At 46.5% G+C, this 19,861-nt stretch overlaps 1 protein-coding gene across 1 annotated transcript in view; it reads right to left on the reverse strand.

The window, feature by feature from the left end:
- Positions 1-14,671, reverse strand: part of ALDH1A1 (aldehyde dehydrogenase 1 family member A1) — a 150,790-nt gene extending 136,119 nt beyond the window's left edge. The window contains exon 1 of the mRNA XM_068236458.1: positions 14,592-14,671. The gene's annotated coding sequence lies outside the window, so the exon portion shown is untranslated. The remainder of the gene's footprint in view (positions 1-14,591) is intronic.
- Positions 14,672-19,861: the final 5,190 nt, after the last annotated feature.

Below are 19,861 nucleotides of genomic sequence, written 5' to 3' on the forward strand. Positions count from 1 at the left end.
GTTATGGGACAATGGCGAGGACGAGGAAGATCTTGCTGGCAGGGCCCACTTGTTTCCCATGGCTGTGCACATGTTGCGCTGCCTTCGCAGGGACCCCCGGGTGATCCAGATGCGTTCAAGGGAGGACATCTGGATTACCTTGATGCTTGATCCCCGTCTGAAGGGGAAGCTGGGAGACTTAATGACGCCATCCACCACCGAGCAACGCACAAGGGAGTTGAAGGAGGCCCTTGTGCGCAGACTACTGGAAGCATTCCCCCAGCCTTCCACCCCCACTGTCACTGCTCTGCCAAGCCAGCAAGAGGTGCCTGCCATTGCCACTAGCAGCACAACAACCACCACCAGCAGCAGCAGCAGCAACTGGCGCCCCGGAGACCTGAAGAGCCTAAGCAAGAGCCTGTATGCAGTGCAGCAGCCCAGAACAGAGGTGCCCGCCACAGCATCCACCACCAACCAGCACAAGCAACGACTGACCACCATGGTGTCTGACTATATGAGGTCATCCAGCGGGCTCAATGACACCGACAGCCCCGTGGACCCCTTGGAGTACTGGGTCAAGAGACTGGACATCTGGAGCGAGCTTTCCCAGTACGCCCTGGAACTCCTATCCTGCCCTCCTTCCAGTGTCCTCTCAGAGAGATGCTTTAGTGCGGCCGGTGGCGTGGTCACAGAGAAGCGCTCTCGGCTCTCCCACGCCTCTGTGGACAAACTCACCTTCCTGAAAATCAACCAGGCTTGGGTGGAAGGTGAGTTCCTGGCCCCTATTGTCGGACACAGGGGGACATGAAGTGGCTGCTGCATGTGCTGTTGTTAACTATGCCTGCCTTTATAAAGACATTTACTACCTGCCTAGTGCCTACCTTGGTTAATTTTTTGGTGTTATGGTACTACTACCAGTAAGTTGCCATGGTCCTCCTTCTGAGCTGCTGAACTGACCGCCCGCTTTGTCCTCCTGACTCAGTCGCTACTACACTCTGCGTTCACACTGCCCGGGTCACCGGGTGCATTTAATTTTTTGGCCAGCACTATGACGCTGTGCTACTACTACTGTGCTGCTGCTGCTGAACTGACCGCCCGCTTTGTCCTCCTGACTCAGTCGCTACTACACTCTGCGTTCACACTGCCCGGGTCACCGGGTGCATTTAATTTTTTGGCCAGCACTATGACGCTGTGCTACTACTACTGTGCTGCTGCTGCTGAACTGACCGCCCACTTTGTCCTCCTGACTCAGTCGCTACTACACTCTGCGTTCACACTGCCCAGGTCACCCGGTGCATTTAATTTTTTGGCCAGCACTATGACGCTGTGCTACTACTACTGTGCTGCTGCTGCTGAACTGACCGCCCGCTTTGTCCTCCTGACTCAGTCGCTACTACACTCTGTGTTCACACTGCCCGGGTCACCGGGTGCATTTAATTTTTTGGCCAGCACTATGACGCTGTGCTACTACTACTGTGCTGCTGCTGCTGAACTGACCGCCCGCTTTGTCCTCCTGACTCAGTCGCTACTACACTCTGCGTTCACACTGCCCGGGTCACCGGGTGCATTTAATTTTTTGGCCAGCACTATGACGCTGTGCTACTACTACTGTGCTGCTGCTGCTGAACTGACCGCCCGCTTTGTCCTCCTGACTCAGTCGCTACTACACTCTGCGTTCACACTGCCCGGGTCACCGGGTGCATTTAATTTTTTGGCCAGCACTATGACGCTGTGCTACTACTACTGTGCTGCTGCTGCTGCTGAACTGACCGCCCGCTTTGTCCTCCTGACTCAGTCGCTACTACACTCTGCGTTCACACTGCCCGGGTCACCGGGTGCATTTAATTTTTTGGCCAGCACTATGACGCTGTGCTACTACTACTGTGCTGCTGCTGCTGAACTGACCGCCCGCTTTGTCCTCCTGACTCAGTCGCTACTACACTCTGCGTTCACACTGCCCAGGTCACCGGGTGCATTTAATTTTTTGGCCAGCACTATGACGCTGTGCTACTACTACTGTGCTGCTGCTGCTGAACTGACCGCCCGCTTTGTCCTCCTGACTCAGTCGCTACTACACTCTGTGTTCACACTGCCCGGGTCACCGGGTGCATTTAATTTTTTGGCCAGCACTATGACGCTGTGCTACTACTACTGTGCTGCTGCTGCTGAACTGACCGCCCGCTTTGTCCTCCTGACTCAGTCGCTACTACACTCTGCGTTCACACTGCCCGGGTCACCGGGTGCATTTAATTTTTTGGCCAGCACTATGACGCTGTGCTACTACTACTGTGCTGCTGCTGCTGAACTGACCGCCCGCTTTGTCCTCCTGACTCAGTCGCTACTACACTCTGCGTTCACACTGCCCGGGTCACCGGGTGCATTTAATTTTTTGGCCAGCACTATGACGCTGTGCTACTACTACTGTGCTGCTGCTGCTGAACTGACCGCCCGCTTTGTCCTCCTGACTCAGTCGCTACTACACTCTGCGTTCACACTGCCCGGGTCACCGGGTGCATTTAATTTTTTGGCCAGCACTATGACGCTGTGCTACTACTACTGTGCTGCTGCTGCTGAACTGACCGCCCGCTTTGTCCTCCTGACTCAGTCGCTACTACACTCTGCGTTCACACTGCCCAGGTCACCCGGTGCATTTAATTTTTTGGCCAGCACTATGACGCTGTGCTACTACTACTGTGCTGCTGCTGCTGAACTGACCGCCCGCTTTGTCCTCCTGACTCAGTCGCTACTACACTCTGTGTTCACACTGCCCGGGTCACCGGGTGCATTTAATTTTTTGGCCAGCACTATGACGCTGTGCTACTACTACTGTGCTGCTGCTGCTGAACTGACCGCCCGCTTTGTCCTCCTGACTCAGTCGCTACTACACTCTGCGTTCACACTGCCCGGGTCACCGGGTGCATTTAATTTTTTGGCCAGCACTATGACGCTGTGCTACTACTACTGTGCTGCTGCTGCTGAACTGACCGCCCGCTTTGTCCTCCTGACTCAGTCGCTACTACACTCTGCGTTCACACTGCCCGGGTCACCGGGTGCATTTAATTTTTTGGCCAGCACTATGACGCTGTGCTACTACTACTGTGCTGCTGCTGCTGCTGAACTGACCGCCCGCTTTGTCCTCCTGACTCAGTCGCTACTACACTCTGCGTTCACACTGCCCGGGTCACCGGGTGCATTTAATTTTTTGGCCAGCACTATGACGCTGTGCTGCTACTACTACCACCAGTATGTTGCCGTGGTCCTTCTGTGCTGCTGAACTGACCGCCCGCATAGTCCTTCTCCTGACTCAGTCGCTACCACCACTGCACTCTGCGTTCACACTGCCCGTGTCCACTGACAACTCTGCTGCGATGTCATTGCTAATTGCTGCAAAAAAAACAAACAAAAAAAAATTTACAAAAACCTCTCTGGAGCCTTTTTGCCGTCAGCCACTCATCCTCCTCCAGCGGTACCTTCGCCGCCAAGTGCCATTGGAACTCGCCTTCACCTCTTTGACTGCTTAACGCGTATATCCCTTTTTAAAACCACTTATTACCAATTAATAGCCCCATTTAAAGTGTTGATTTCACTTTAAAATCCATTTTCTCTAGAAAAAAATTTTTGGGGGGAATTTTTTATGTTGAAGTTATGTTGCCTCTTATCACCTCGATAATCCATGCTATTTGGGGGACTGTAGCATGTATGGGGGCTTTGTTATTAACATTAAAAGAAAATCCGCCTCCGGGCGTGAATCCACGCGTGATTACGCCATTCACGGGAAAAAATCCGCGTGGTTGCGTGGACGCGACCGCAAATCCGCATGCGGCGGGGCCGAATGCGGATTTTTTTTTTCAACCACGCGGATTTCCGAATTGGCACATCCGAGCATCCCTAGGTCTAATAAAACTCCTGTCAGTCAGGACTAGAGATGGCCCGAACGGTTCGCCGGCGAACGGTTCCCGGTGAACTTCCGGTGGTTTGCGATCACAGAGAATCGCGAACTTTTCCGGAAGTTCAGTTCGCCCCCTTAAATGCACCATTAGGGTCAATTTTGACCCTCTACATCACAGTCAGCAGGCACATTGTAGCCAATCAGGCTACACTCCCTCCTGGAGCCACTCCCCCCCTTATAAAAGGCAGGCACCGCCGGCCATTATACTCACTCGTGTGCCTGCAGTAATTAGAGAAGGGACAGCTGCTGCTGCTTACTCTCATAGGGAAAGATTAGTTAGGCTCTTGTAGGCTTCTTAGCTTGCTCCTTGCTGATTCTTATTGCTAAAATAGCACCCCACAACAGCTCTTTTGAGAGCTAATCTGGTTCTTGTGATCTATTTTTTTTCTGCGTCTCCCACTGACACTTGTGTTGCATAGACAGCCTTGATAATTCATACTGTGTGTGCCACTGCCAGCCAGGCCCAGCACATTCAATGACTACCTGTGTGTGTGACAGGTGCACATTGTAATACCCAGTACTGCATATATATACCTACCTACCTACCTGTTGTTCACTGTGCACTCCCCTACCTACATGAGCTGAGCGCACGCAGTGTCACTGTTCCTGTCCGCTACCTGTCTGTGTGTGACAGGTGCACATTGTAATACCTATTACTGCTTATACCTACATACCTGTTGTTCACAGTGCACCCACCTACCTACGTGGGCTGACTGCACGCAGTGTCACTGTGCCTGTCCGCTACCTGTCTGTGTGTGACAAGTGCACATTGTAATACCCAGTACTGCATATACCTACCTACCTACCTGTTGTTCACAGTGCACCCACCTACCTACGTGAGTGCACGCAGTGTTACTGTGCCTGTCCGCTACCTGTCTGTGTGTGACAGGTGCACATTGTAATATTCATTACAGCATTTACCTACCTACCTGTTGTTAACTTCAGTGCACCCACCTACCTACGGGAGTTGAGCGCACGCAGTGTCACTGTGCCTGTCCGCTACCTGTCTGTGTGTGACAGGTGCTCATTGTAATACCCATCACTCAATATAACTACCTGTTGTGTTCAGTGCACTCACCTCATCACTGCATATACCTACCTGTTGTGTTTAGTGCACCCACCTACCTACGTGAGTGCACGCAGTGTGATATACCACTCCGTGCATACCCGTTAAATGCACCTGTGTGACTGCACATTGTATTAGTCAAGTCAGTGCATACCTTTCACTTCATTCCCCCCGATATGGACACAACGGACAAAACAGGCAGAAGTAGACGCAGATCCAGAGGAAGGCCACCCGGCAAGTCTGTGTGAGGTCGTGTTAATGTGATTTCGTGCGGCCATCGACCAAAGTACAGTGCTCAGAAGACGGCACGTCCCATCAACTCCCAAGAATGTCAGGACGTGGTTGACTATTTAAGACAGAACACCTCATCTTCCGCAGCCACCAGCGCTACTACAAGCACCACATCCATTGCATTTGACACTTCACAGGAGTTAATTGGTGGGGAATTAACTGATTCACAGCCATTATTGTTACAACCAGATAAAAGCGCTAAGCAAGTTTCACCACCTCATATGTCTGAGTTAGGCGGCAACACTATGGACGTAACGTGTGAAGATGATGAAGTACCTGCTGTTGGTGCAGTTTTTGAGGTGTCTGAGGCAAGCGAAGCTGGGCAGGATTATTATGATGATGATGATGATACGGATTCCACGTATGCAGGGCCGGCCCGCTCATGAGGCGGGGTGAAACTTTTGCCTCAGGCGGCAAATTTCCAGGGGCGGCATCCGCCCGTCCGTGCGGGGAGCCGGCCGCCGAGCTGGAGGGGTAGCTGGCAGGACGGGGGTATTGGGCCTAGCGGCGGGGAGGGGGGTCTGACCCCCCCCCTCCCTCGCCTGGGTCCCCCGTCCTCCGCTCCCCTCCAGCCTTACATAGAAGCAGCCGCTATTTGTAAGAGGCACGGGCGGGGAGGACTCACCTCTTCCTCGATCCAGCGTGCGCTCCACTGACGTCACTTCCTGCAACGCTGCAGGAAGTGATGTCAGTGGAGCGCACGCTGGGAAGAGGTGAGTCCTCCCCGCCCGTGCGTCTTACAAATAGCGGCTGCTTCTATGTAAGGCTGGAGGGGAGCGCATTTCGGGGGACCCAGGCGAGGGACGGGGGTTACGACCCCCTCCCCGCCGCTAGGCCCAATACCCCCGTCCTGCCAGCTACCCCTCCAGCTCGGCGGCCCCCCAGAGCGCCCCCCCTCCCACCGGGGGGGGGGGGGTGGCGGCGGAAATTTTTTTTTTGCCTCAGGCGGCAAAAAGTCTAGGGCCGGCCCTGCACGTATGTTCCCAATAGAGGAGATGAACAGGGGGACAGTTCAGAGGGAGAGTCAGAAAGGAGTAGAAGGAGACGAGTTGCTGAAAGAAGCAGGGGGAGCTCATCATCAGAAACAGCTGGTGGCAGTGTCCGGCGCTATGTATCGCCACCTATGTACAGCCAGCCAACATGCCCTTCAATGTCAGCTGCTAATGCCACCATAGTGCCATCACCCCAGGGGGGCTCAGCGGTTTGGAAATTATTTAATATGTCTGCCTCAGATTGAAGCAATGCCATCTGTTCTCTCTGCCTCCAAAAAATTAAGCCGTGGAAAGGCCAACAGTCACATAGGGACAAGTGCCTTACGAAGGCACATGGAGAAAAGGCACAAACTGCAATGGCAAAAGCATCTGAGCAAAAGCAGCACACAAAAGAAAAGCCACCCTCCTTCTCCTCTTCCTCCTTCAGGTGCAGCATCTTCAGCCGCTTTCTCCCTTGCACCTACATAGCCCCCATCCTCCACTCCGCCTCTGCCCTTGATCGGTTTCTGCCCGGTTCCTGCTCCTCTGCCCACAGTAGCCAGGTGTCCGTGAAGGAAATCTTTGAGTGGAAGAAGCCAATTTCTGCCAGTCACCTCCTTGCCCGGCATCTGACAGCTGGCGTGGCGGAACTGTTAGCTCGCCAGCTATTACCATACAAGCTGGTGGACTGCATTCCGTAAATTTGTGGCCATTGGGACACCGCAGTGGGAGATACCAGGCCAAAATTATTTCTCTAAAAAGGCGATACCCAAACTGTACCATGAAGTGGAGAGGCAAGTGGTGTCATCTCTGGCACACAGCGTTGGGTCAAGCGTCCACCTGACCATGGATGCCTGGTCTGCCAAGCACGGTCAGGGCAGGTACATAACTTACACAGCCCATTGGGTCAACCTGGTGACCAATGTCAATCAGGGAGTACGTGGCTGTGCAGCGGACCAACTTGTGACACCTCCACGGCTTGCAGGCAGGCCTCCTGCCACCTCCTCTCCTCCTGCTACATCCTCTTCGCTGTCATCCTCCTCCTTCTCCTTGGCTGAGTGGCAGTTCAACTCTACTGGTGATGCAATCTCCTCTCCAGCTACACAGCCCTATCTCCCCAGGGCCTATGCTGCATGCCAGGTACGATGGTGTCAAGCCATCTTAGACATGTCTTGCCTCAAAGTGGAGAGTCACACTGGACCAGCTCTCCTGGCTGCTGTTAACAGTGGCTGGCCCAGCACCAGCTGGAGATCGGCAACGTGGTGTGTGACAATGGCAGCAATCTCCTTTCCGCTTTGAATTTGGGAAAGCTGACACATGTACCCTGCATGGCACATATGCTGAATCTAGTCATTCAAAGATTTGTGTCAAAGTACCCAGGCTTAGAGGACATCCTGAAGCAGGCCAGGAAGTTGTGTGGGCATTTCAGGCGGTCTTACACGGCCATGGCACGCTTTGCGGACATTCAGTGGAGAAACAACTTGCCGGTGAGATGCTTGCTATGTGATAGCCCAACTCTCTGGAATTCGACCCTGGTCATGTTCTCTCGCCTGCTAGAACAGAAGAAAGCCGTCACCCAGTACCTGTACAATTACAGTAAAAGGACACAATCTGGGGAGATGGGGATGTTGTGGCCCATTAACTGGACACTGATGCGAAATGCATGCAAGTTCATGTGGCCGTTTGAGGAGTCGACCAACCTGGTGAGTCGCAGTGAAGGCACCATCAGCGACTTGATCCCGTACGCTTACTTCCTGGAGCGTGCCGTGCGTAGAGTGGTGGATAAAGCTGTGGAGGAGCGTGAAGAGGAACAATAAGGGCAGGAACAGTCGAGGGAGCAATTTTCATCAGATTCAGATGTTTCCTCAACACCTGTGGCAGCACAGAGGGGGAGGAGGAGGAAGAGTCATGTGGGGAAGAGGAGTCAGAAATGGATGATGAGGAAGGTGTTTCTTTGGAGGAGGAAAAGGAGGAGGAGGAGGAGGCGGCGGCAGAAGAACAACCGCAGCAGGCGTCGCAGGGGGCATGTGCTGCACAACGTTCCCGTGGTATTGTTCGTGGCTGGGGGAAGGAGGAGGACTTACCTGACGTCACTGAGGAAGAGCAAGAGGAGATGGATAGTACGTCTGGATCCAACTTTGTGCAGATTGCGTCTTTCATGCTGTCCAGCCTGTTGAGGGACCCCCATATGAAAAGACTCAAGGGGAATGAGCTGTACTGGGTGGCCACGCTGCTAGACCCTCGGTATAGGCACAAAGTGGTGGTCATGTTACCAACTCACCTGAAGGCAGAAAGGATGCAGCACATGCAGAACAAGCTGGCAACTATGCTTTACAATGCGTTTAAGGGTGATGTCACAGCACAACGCAATAAAGGTACCACTGCCAGTAATCCTTCTACCATGTCCACACAGGCAAGGACAGGACGCTCCAGCAATTTCATGGTGATGTCGGACATGCCGACATTCTTTAGTCCTACGCCTCGCCTTAGCGCTTCCAGATCCACCTTCCACCAATGCCTGGACCGGCAGGTAGCCGACTACATGGCCTTAAGTGTGGATGTAGACACTGTGAGCAGCAATGAACCCTTGGACTACTGGGTGCGCAGGCTTGTCCTGTGGCCAGAGCTGTCACAATTTGCCATCCAACTTCTGTCTCGCCCTGCCTCAAGCGTCCTGTCAGAAAGGACCTTCAGCGCAGCTGGAGGCATTGTCACTGAGAAGAGAGGTCACCTAAGTCACAAAAGTGTTCAGTACCTCACCTTTATTAAAATGAATGAGGCATGGATCCCGGAGGGCTACTGCCCGCCCGAAGACTAAGTCAGTCCCCACACACAGCATCTCTGCCTACATGCTGTGTGACTGGCTGCCTGCCTGCCCCAAGACTAAGTCGCTCCCCACACAGCATCTCTACCCGCAGGCTGCTTGACTGCCTTCTTTGCCACCACCAACAGTGTCCAGGACTCCAGGCGGATTCCTGAATTTTTAAGGCCGCTGCTAGCAGCGGCCGCTATAATCATTTTTCTGGTGCGTGTACATGCCTGCCTTATTTTTCTGACTGCACTGCGGCTGCAACATCAAAACAAAAGGCATGTACATGTGCCCATTCCCCTTCATGATCATTACCTTGCCTCGGTGAAGGGGCTTGCGTATCACAATGAAGCAATGACCGCCGGCTATATGAGTGTCTGGGGGGGTTGGCACACCAAAGTTAATAAGGTCGTTGCTTCTTTGTGGACAAATTTGATCAGCTGGACAGTCACTGTTCTGTCATTCAGCTACCTCAGCCCGGCGACCATATGGGCTGGAAAGCCGCCATCACCTGCACTCTCGCCATGGTGCGCACAAGGTCAGCACGCCCGTCACTACACAAAAAGCTGTTTGCAGTCACTGCATACCTTTCACTGCATCTTTAACTGCACATTGTATTATACCTGGCAGTCAGTGCATACCTTTCACTTGAATTAATGGCAGACTTGACCTCCATAACAGATTCTCGTTAAAGGATTTAAAGTTGATTCATCTCATATACGAAAGTCCTCCTGTATTGTTATTTTTGGTCACTACCTCGGGACGTGCATGTCATGCCTGCTGCCTTCCTTGGATGTGTGGTGGTGGTAGCCGTTTCTTAGGCTCCCACTCCGGACTGGAATCGAACCAGGATTCCCCAGCCATTACCCGTGGCCACTCGCAATGGCAGACTTGCCCTCCATAACATATTCTCGTTGCAGGTTCTGAACAACAAGCAGAACAAGTATTTAAAAAAAAAAAAAAAAAGCTTTAACAATGGTAGAGAAAGAACCATCGAAAGTTGAGACTGCAGCCAGACATTACCTGACATCCCTGAGTGAGGAAGAGCAATCTTGCCATGGTGCGCACCAGTCCAGCACGGCCGTCACTATGCAAACAGCTGTTTGCGGTGCGTTACACAGTGAGTTTGGTGTGTCAGTGTAAAGCAGTACTCTAATTACACTCCCTTATTGATGTATACAGATGCAAGATGTTTTAAAGCACTTTAGGCCTGCAATTTAGCATTCAATGTGATTTCTGCCCTTAAAACGCTCCATACAATGGTTTATCCGAGTCAGGACCCACTCATAAAAGAGCTTTTTGCTTTCTACAGAAGCTGAAAAGGCAATCCAAATCAATCTTAATGGATTACATCAAGGAACTACTGTCAGTATTAGGTACCGGAGTAAACATGCGAGACAGAAGATTGTCTCTGTACACCAGCCCAAATGCAAGGCAGGGGTGCTCCCAATCAATGATTTTAATATGTTGACTAGAGCCATGTACATAGATAGTCATCAGACAGTTTCAGATGAGCAACAAACAGATTCAATATTCAAGATTCAAGCACTTTATTGTCCTTGTGTAACACAACAAAATTACTTTTCATGACAACTCCTTGGTTGTCAGTATAAATTAGCCACTTTTGCAAGACACTTCCTTTTCTTTGACTCACTGTACCATATGCCAACCCAATACAGTAGTTCACAACAGTGCACAATACTGAAATACATAAAAGATCCAAAATAAACCTTTTGCCATGCTAGGCAGGAATGTCCCTCAATAAAAAATGTGATTTAAAAAGCTTCAACCTTTCTCCGCCAACAACCTTTTTTAACTAGTTAAAACACCATGCATGCTGGTTGGCCATGATCTAAGCATGGGCTTCACCACCTTTCCCATAACAACCCACACATACGTTAATACTGAAGTGGTACATTGCTGGAGGAATGGGGAGAGCAAAACCTCCTCCCTACTGCAATGTTCTCTTGCCCCAGTGTTGAACAGGGCTCTTCATCACTTCCAGTGACCCGGGGCGAAGAGGGGGGTGGGGAGGAAGATTAATAAAATGAAGATCCTCATTGCACAAACACTGATAATGAAAATGGAGATTTGAAAAACTGTGTTTTTGCGTTTCCACCCACAGTGTGTCCAACTTTTTACACTCTGGGTATTTGCATCTGCACACATGGGTAAAAAATAAGTGGCACTTCATGTTCTTAAAGCAAATTCTTCATTAAGATACTAGCCTGCGGCTGAGGCAGTGTGATGTATGGCAATAAAAAAAAAATGACATGCACTGTTACCGATTCATTACAGTGGAACCAATCATGGCTTCTATGCAGAGTCATAGGAGCCATAAGCTGAATACTCACCACCCCACTGGTCCAGTGACGTCCCCTTGACAATGAGTGTGCAGTGACTCCTCACCTCCTGAATGGGAAGTCAAGCGATCGCGGTACTTTGCACGGAGTCGGGGATCTTAAATATCCAATGTGCCATGATGGTTGGTATTGACGCAAATGTCTTTCGCGTGATTGCGTGATTGCGTGTCTGTACCCAGATTGCGAGATCACAGGAAACAACCGCTCATTGCTCAAAAAATCGCCAGCCGTCACAAAAATGGCATGGTGGGTACGGGCCTTTAGTAGATGCATAGCAAACATGATAAAATAAAATTATAATACAGAATAATACAGAAGGTAATTTGCCATAGCTATGTTATACTGGACAATTAGTATTATTGACTATTTAGTTATCTATATATTTTCCTATACTGATTGCCCCTGCCTTTGATGTAACATGTAGACATTAGATTAGATTAGAGTCATGTGTCAGTTGAGTAGTTGGGCTGCTGAATACCAATGCTTTTGACTTGAGTAAAACAACAGCAATCAGCACAAAATAATTTAAGTATGTAGCCATAGGGCTTGATGCACATAACTGCGGTAATATTGCAGCACAGCGCACAACAATATTACCCTTACTTCTGCTAGCAAGTACCGTGAGTATTATTAGTGCAACCCAAAGTACTCAAGTAGCGCGACCGTTGTTATGGTAATGAGCATTACTATTAGTAATGCTTGTTAGGAACACAGGTTACCATAGCAACGGTTGTGCTACGTGACTACTGCGGGTCACATACACTAATAGCGTATCTCGTGGTACTTGCTGTCGGAAGTAAGGCTGTTTGTGCATGGCAACGGGCATCAGGCCAATTATGTCTTCTAGAGTCAACTGGCTGGATATGTTTGCTGGTAACTGTTGACATTAAAAATAACTTATCAGGTTCTGACCTGATCATGCCTGTGGGTATTTTTAAAAATGTCCTTGCCAGTTCCAGCAAGTCTTAATATTCTAATTTTCATATTAAATACAAAAAAGTGTTATGGAAAATGGTTTATATTTCTTTTCAAACTGAAACGCATGTATTGTTTTAACAGTAAACATCAAATTAAAAGCATATTTATTTTTATTTTTCTAATATTGGCTATTCTTTTATTTTGATTTAATGTAAGATTAAGATATTTTAAATGTGTGCATATGCAGTAAATGAGCTATTTACTTCTGGAGATTACCATGCCCTATGGGCACTCTAACCAAATCATAAGATATTAACATATATAATTTATGTAGAAAAAAAATGATGATGTATGCTGTTACATACACTGTATCTTGCTCACAATAGATCTTTTAAAGGATACCCGAGGTGACATGTGACATGATGAGATAGACATGTGTATAGACACTGCCTAGCACACAAATAACTGCTGTGTTCCTTTTTTTTCCTTTCTCTGCCTGAAAGAGTTAAACATCAGGTACGTAAGTGGCAGTTCCTGTCTGGGTCAGGACTGAGTCAGACTACAGTGTGACCCTCACTGATAAGAAATTACAACTATAAGACAGTTTCCTAGCAGAAAATGTTTTCTGAAAGCAGGAAATAGATAAAAAGGGTAAATAGTTCATAGATTTTTTAGCTCTGGCATACTTCAATGAATGTGTCATTGAGCAAAATCAATAAAACAGAAAACACTTGAAAAGTAGATATAGAATATAAAATAAAACTGTGGAATAACTTAAAAAAAATCATTTTTAGGAGAAGGAAGATAGATACAATTGTTTATTTAATTAGTTTATTTTCACCTCCAGTGTCCTTTAATGAGTTTTGCATGTACCATACACTATATACACTTTTACATGAAATGTTGTTACTGATAAACTTTTGAATGTTTAATGTAAGATGTGAAATAGGATAATTGCAGGCATGACTCGTGTTGTTGAGTAGTATAAAGATGAAGGTGATGCAGGTCATTTCTTTATATATATTTATTATATATTATTTAAATTACATTTAGAAAAAAACTATCAAGGCCCTCTGAAAAAAAGGAATAATTTTTTTTAAATGTGGCAATATTTTACTGAATGGGGCCTCCCTATTCCCTTGTAATCCTTATAGGATTACTTTATTTACTGAATCTGCTAATATAAATTTAATTTAATTTTTTTAAAGAACTGCCAGATTTTCTGGAATCGCAATGAAAATTTGTAATATCTTGTCAGCATAACTGACTTAATTATTTAGCATGCTTTGCTAAATTATGGTTTAAAACATTTTCTGGAGAAGAAAGTCGATACATCTGGTAACAACATAATTCATCGCGGTTAAAAGTTCTAAACTGAATTACAAAATTACAACTAAAACATGAGATTTGCAGTTGCTTGACTCGGTTTTGCAATGTACATAATAGCTATTTATAATATTCACTTATTCATTGAAACAAAAACATGCACTGCATTATGGAAATATGAGTCAGCTGTTCATCTTCTTGGCATCATTCAAAACAAAGGATTGTATTGTTTTCAGTTATGCCCATACTCTAAGCAGAACAGAACATAACATTCTGTGTATTTACCCACAAACACACTGCCAACATTCAGCCACAAAACTAAAGGGAATATAAAAGAATGAATTTGTGTATGTCATCTGCTCTTCTTTATGTTTATGATGACAAAAGTTTGAATTTTCTTTCTACTAACTTTTTTTTTTGCATCTAAAAAATAAAACTTAAAATACTAAACATACTTAAGGCTTTGGCTAGATGAAAATGATACGCCGGGTGAGATATTTTTAGATAACTACAGAGAAGGAAGAAAAACACACTCAGAGAGAAATGGCAGTGTCAGTTTTTGAAAAGTTGACTCTACTCCCAACACCAGTAAAAATAAAGAAAGAAAAGAAAAAAAGAAATAACTACTGTATACAACTTTTTACGTTTTGAGACTTGATTGTAAACATTTATGCTTAGTCATTTACTATTATCCTAAGCCGAAACCAACAACAAGGAAACTGGAATAAAGAGTAGTTACAATATTCATTCTATAACAAGCTCTTGGTGAAATTTTGAATAATATATTATACTCCATAGATACAATGCAAAATTTAACATTTTGGTAAAATGCTAAGCTTTGTTTCTTGTACAAATTATGAAGAAGAATGTAACTCTAGAAGAATAGAGAAGGAAGCCAAGTAAAGACGTTGTTTCTTACTTTGAACATATGATGATTAGGTAATTCTGTTCATCTGGAGAGATCGGAACATAGCACGTTTTTCATGCCATGCTGGAGTCGATTCTCATGATCCCTTAGTAAAAGGAGCAATTTATCCAGTAGCACAGGACCAGCCAGTAAAAGTAGTGGCACGTACCACTCATCCTATTAACCATGAAATATGTATTGTCATCTTGACATGTTGACTATTTCTCTTCCTCCATCACCTTCATGTCAATCCAATGGCTTTCTTTTGCAAATGAAGTTGAAAAAAATAGTTACCTAGGAAATAAGGGAAGTCATTAGTAATCATTCTGTTATTAAGAAAATTGATTGAAACTTTAAAGAGCAGGGAAAACGAAATGCTTTTGATGAAGGAAGCCTAACTTTCTCTTTGTCTTAGACAATTAGTAAAGTAGATCAGGCTGAAACACATCTAACAAAGGGAATGAAGTAGAGGAGCCATACGAGCTTTGCCATGTAGTTGAATATTAATTAGTTTTAAAGAATAGTTAAGCTTTTAAAAAAAAAATAAAAAAATTTAGACATTAGAATTTTTCTGTTAGAATTTAACACGCAAACAGACTTAATGCTTTATACATGTAATGTATCTTTATGGTATTATTAAACCAACTGAACAGAAAATAGTAATATTTGCAATGGAACTCATTGTCAGAGTGCTGGAAATAAACAGTATAAACAGTACCAGCCAGTTAGTATGATTTAAAAGCAGCACTCCCTCTTATCTATCACTAATGGAGATGTCTTTGGATAATTACAGTGCTGCTGATATGAGTCTTTATCCTCTGCTGATTGTGGATCTGTAGGCATTGAATGTTAAGTCTTGTACACAGTATGAAGCACAGTGCCTGGCAGTAACTAGCAACTGGTGACAGTGCGGGGCAGAGGCTGTACAGATGCGTCGCTTGCCTCCAGGCAAGAACACGTTCTTTTGCTATGTGAGGAGGGGGAGGGCTGATGGAGCGGTGCAGGAGGAGTGCCACATGACTAAAGGGGTGAGTGGTAGAACAATGTGACTGAATCAATCTGCCAGGCTGATTGCTGGCTGAGCCACTGAGGGGGTCAGGGGCCGCTATAATCGTGCTACAGTCTCGGAAGAGGCAACATTATCAGTAGTATGTTCCAGAGGCTTGGCAGGGTTTTTTAAGCCCCAGCAAAATTTGTAGGGAAGGGTTTAGGAAGTGGATAAGCAAGTCACTGAAAGAACACAAAGGGATAAAAAGGTACCCAGGTATTAATAATACTAAGTTAAAAACACTAAAAGCATAAGAGGTGAGGTGGCTTTTTTTCTCTAATAGGGTTTCCTGGCACCCCTACCTCTTCCAAGTCACTGAAAGGTTTGGGCTAGACCAGGGACACTTAAGCTTTCAGAATTATCCCTTCATTGCAAACTCACTTTGTCAATATGGTCTGTATTGTCTAAACAATCATTTTTGTTCCATATTTTGTTACAAGAACATGGTTCAGGGATGAGAGTAAGGACACTACAAACCACTGGTACCAAACTCAAGGCCTGCAGGCCTAATGCTGACCACCTCACCATTTTGTGTGGCCTGCAAGAGCTTGAAATGTGGATGATTGTAGGCAATAAAAGGAAATAGTGAATAGCACCCATCCATTTCCTTCCTGTTCTTTCCTGAGGGAAGGGTCAGCTCTATGTTCACAGGAAAAGACTGGTTGGTCTCCACCCCCAGCTGTATCAACCATTTGTCAAGCGTGTGAGGAATGGCATTGTCTCGTCTTCACCTTTGCATACATAGGTACAACATGTTTTTCTTTTTACATTTTGGCTCGAGTTCCTCTCAAACTATGTTTGGATTCGGCATTACACCTACATATACAAATTTATAGATGTGTATGTTACACTACAGTTGTGAGCATCAAAATTGAGTTCAAAGTATATATATATATATATATATATATATATATATATATATATATATATATATATATAATAGACTAAGTGCCTCAACCTTCAAACAAGAAGAAGAAGTACTTTGCATGAGAAAATGTATGCGTGCTCAAACACCAAGTTTAAGGCCTCTTTTCCACAGACTGTTGAGCTGTGTGCTCAGCAAGCAGTTACCAGGCAGCAGTGAGCAGATACCAGGCAGCAACAAGCAGTTACCAGGCAGCAGCAAGCAGTTATCAGTCAGCAGTGAGCAGATACCAGGCAGCAACAAGCAGTTACCAGGCATCAGCAAGCAGTTACCAGGCAGCAGCAAGCAGTTACCAGGCAGCAGTGAGCAGTTGTGAGAGTTTGAGAGCCATTTCACTGCCTATTCACAGTCCATGGAAAAGAGGCCTTACCCTAGCAAGTCTGACATTGCAAATCTGGCCTAATTGGCTATTCATGAGGCATTGCTCATGCAAATGCATGCACAAACCAATACCACAAAGCAGTCACCCTGCTACATGCTACATTAGCACTATCCAGCTTAGTGCACACCAGAGCGGTTCGGCAGCGTTTTGCGATCCACTTGCGGCTGCGGATACGCTTGGGTAATGTATTTCAATGGGCTGGTGCACACCAGAACGGGAGGCGTTTTGCTGAAACGCATACTCCCGAGGTGAGGCATTTTTTGGATTGCGGAGGCGTTCTTCCTCCAATGTAAATTATAGGAAAAACGCAAACCGCTCTGAAAAACGGCAGTTCAGAGCGGTTTTGCAGGCATTTTTGTTACAGAAGCTGTTCAGTAACAGCTTTACTGTAACAACATATGAAATCTACTACACCAAAAACGCTTTACAAAACCGCAAAATGCTAGGTGAAATGCTACAGAAAAATAAGAAAAAGCGTTTCAAAATCTGCTAGCATTTTGCGGATCTGCTAGCAGTTTTTGGTGTGCTCCAGGCCTCCAGGAGCGCCACGGGGAGGATTCCCAATGCCCCCCTTTTATACAACTGGGGGGACCGCAGGGTCCCAGGCTCTCCTACTGCCTGGAAACCACAGCGGCACCCCGGAGGGGGAGGCTGGGTGGCGTGGACGACCCCCCCCCCCCCCCCAAGTGTGGCCAGCGCCGGGGAGAGCCGTCTGCACCCACCTTCCAATATTAAAAACAGGCACTTACCTTAACGTCCTTTGCGTTCTGCTACATGCGCATTAATTTGGGGGCACCACATGAGAAAGGAGAGAAGCATGGGTCACCCCGAGCTTTAGAGCTCAGGGCTGGCTCACATACAGCACTCCAGAGGGGGGGGGGAGGACAGGCGCACTCACTCCAGGGTTCACACCACCAGAGCAAGCCATCCACCACCTGCCTCCAAAGGATACAAACTGCACAAAATGCTTTCCATGAGAAAATTAATGCGCATGTAGCAGAACCCAATGGACGTTAAGGTAAGTGGCTGTTTTTAATATTAGGAAGTAGGTGTGGACGGCTCTCCCCAGCGCTGGCCACGCTTGGGGGGGGGGGGGGTGGCTGCGCCACCCAGCCTCCCTCTCCGGGGTGCCGCTGTGGTTCCCAGGCAGCGAGAGAGCACTTTGCAGAATTGGTTTTTTGACCCTGCATAGTTTGGCATGCGAAAGCAAATGCATATTTGCCTGAGCATTGCCTCATGAATAGCCAATTAGGCCGGATTTGCAAAGCCAGACTTGCTAGGGTTAAACTTGGTGTTTGAGCACGCATACATTTTCTCATGGAAAGCCTACTTCTTCTTGCTTCAAGGTTGAGGCACGTACTCTATTAGATAGATATATGCGGCGTATGCTACGACGCGGGTTGGCTAGTATATATATATATATATATATATATATATATATATATATATATATGTATATATATATATATATATATATATATATATATATATATATATATATATATATATATATATATGTATATATATATATATATATATATATTTATATATATATACATATATATTTGAAACAGCAGCACCAGTATTCTTTTTAAAGCAGTGAAGTACAGAAATGGAATTGAACAGTCATTACTTGAGTTGAATGACTAGACTTGACATCAGCAAAAGGTAAAAGATCCCCCAGGGCAAGGAGTAAGTCATATAGCAAACAAAATGTATAAGTTGGGAGCCTAGAGCTACTAAATGGCCAGGGGCGTAGCAATAGGGGGTGCAGAGGTAGCGACCGCATCGGGGCCCTTGGGCCAGAGGGGCCCCAAAGGGCTTTCCCTCAAATACAGTATTAGCTCTCTATTGGTCCTGTGCTGGTAATAATCACTTCTATAGATACTTTGAATTGTGGTAATCATTAACAAACTGTTCCCCATCCCCTTCTTGCACCTCTGACACTGTAGTTGCCATTGGCAGGTTTTGGTGCGCCGTGTCAATTGTTATGTATAGAGTGCATGGGGGGCCCCATTGTAAAACTTGCATCGGGGCCCACAGCTCCTTAGCTACGCCACTGTAAATGGCAAAACTTTATTGGCAACCACAAACTGTCATCGAAACTAACTATAAAACCCCACCTAAAAATAAGGCTATGTAGTCCAAAAAAATTTGCATGCAAACTGTTACTGTGTCTTCAAGGGCACTCCAATTCAATGACATGGATACCAGAATAATTCAATCTTCAGGCCCAAACTGTATGATGATCTTCAATAGCCAAGCATCCACCGCTTAGATCAGCTTTCAGCCTTCTTCCACCTCCCATGTGTTTTGTAGCACGCCTCTCAGTAATGTTTACTACAGACTCATAACTGACACCAGCATGTATCAAACCTCGAGCTAGCACTGCCAGCATATACAACATCAGCCACAAATATGGCAATTCACATCTGACTGGGCTAGATCTTGACCATTTCTAGCGACAATGGGACAGAGGCATGGGAGGCATAGCTGCACGGATCCAGCGTGTACAGCCAGACATAACTGGGTCCACCTGTTTGACTTCCTCAGACGTGTTGGAGGAGATGGTAACAGCATGCTCCTTTATAGGATTTAATGCACTGCAGCTGCAGAACTTGCACACCGATACTTGCATATTAAAAAAATCAGTTTCAGTTGACAGATAGCCAGCAGGGGTAAGCAGAGAGTTCAGCCAGGAGCCCATTCAGTCTATAGAAAGGATTTTGTATTCAAATCCAGATTCAAACCTTTTGGGAAAACACTTCCACAGTCATAAATCCACATTGATTCCTTCATTAATAATTGCTTATCACAGTCCCCATGGTGTGGGCTGATATTTAACTTGGAAATTCCCATCACTATTAAGCATTTAATATCTGCATTGTGAGCTTCCCAGCATCGGGAAGGTGGCTCCCCTAGGACTG

This window comes from Hyperolius riggenbachi, chromosome 1, assembly GCF_040937935.1.
Source record: "Hyperolius riggenbachi isolate aHypRig1 chromosome 1, aHypRig1.pri, whole genome shotgun sequence".
In the NCBI taxonomy this organism is placed as follows: domain Eukaryota; kingdom Metazoa; phylum Chordata; class Amphibia; order Anura; family Hyperoliidae; genus Hyperolius; species Hyperolius riggenbachi.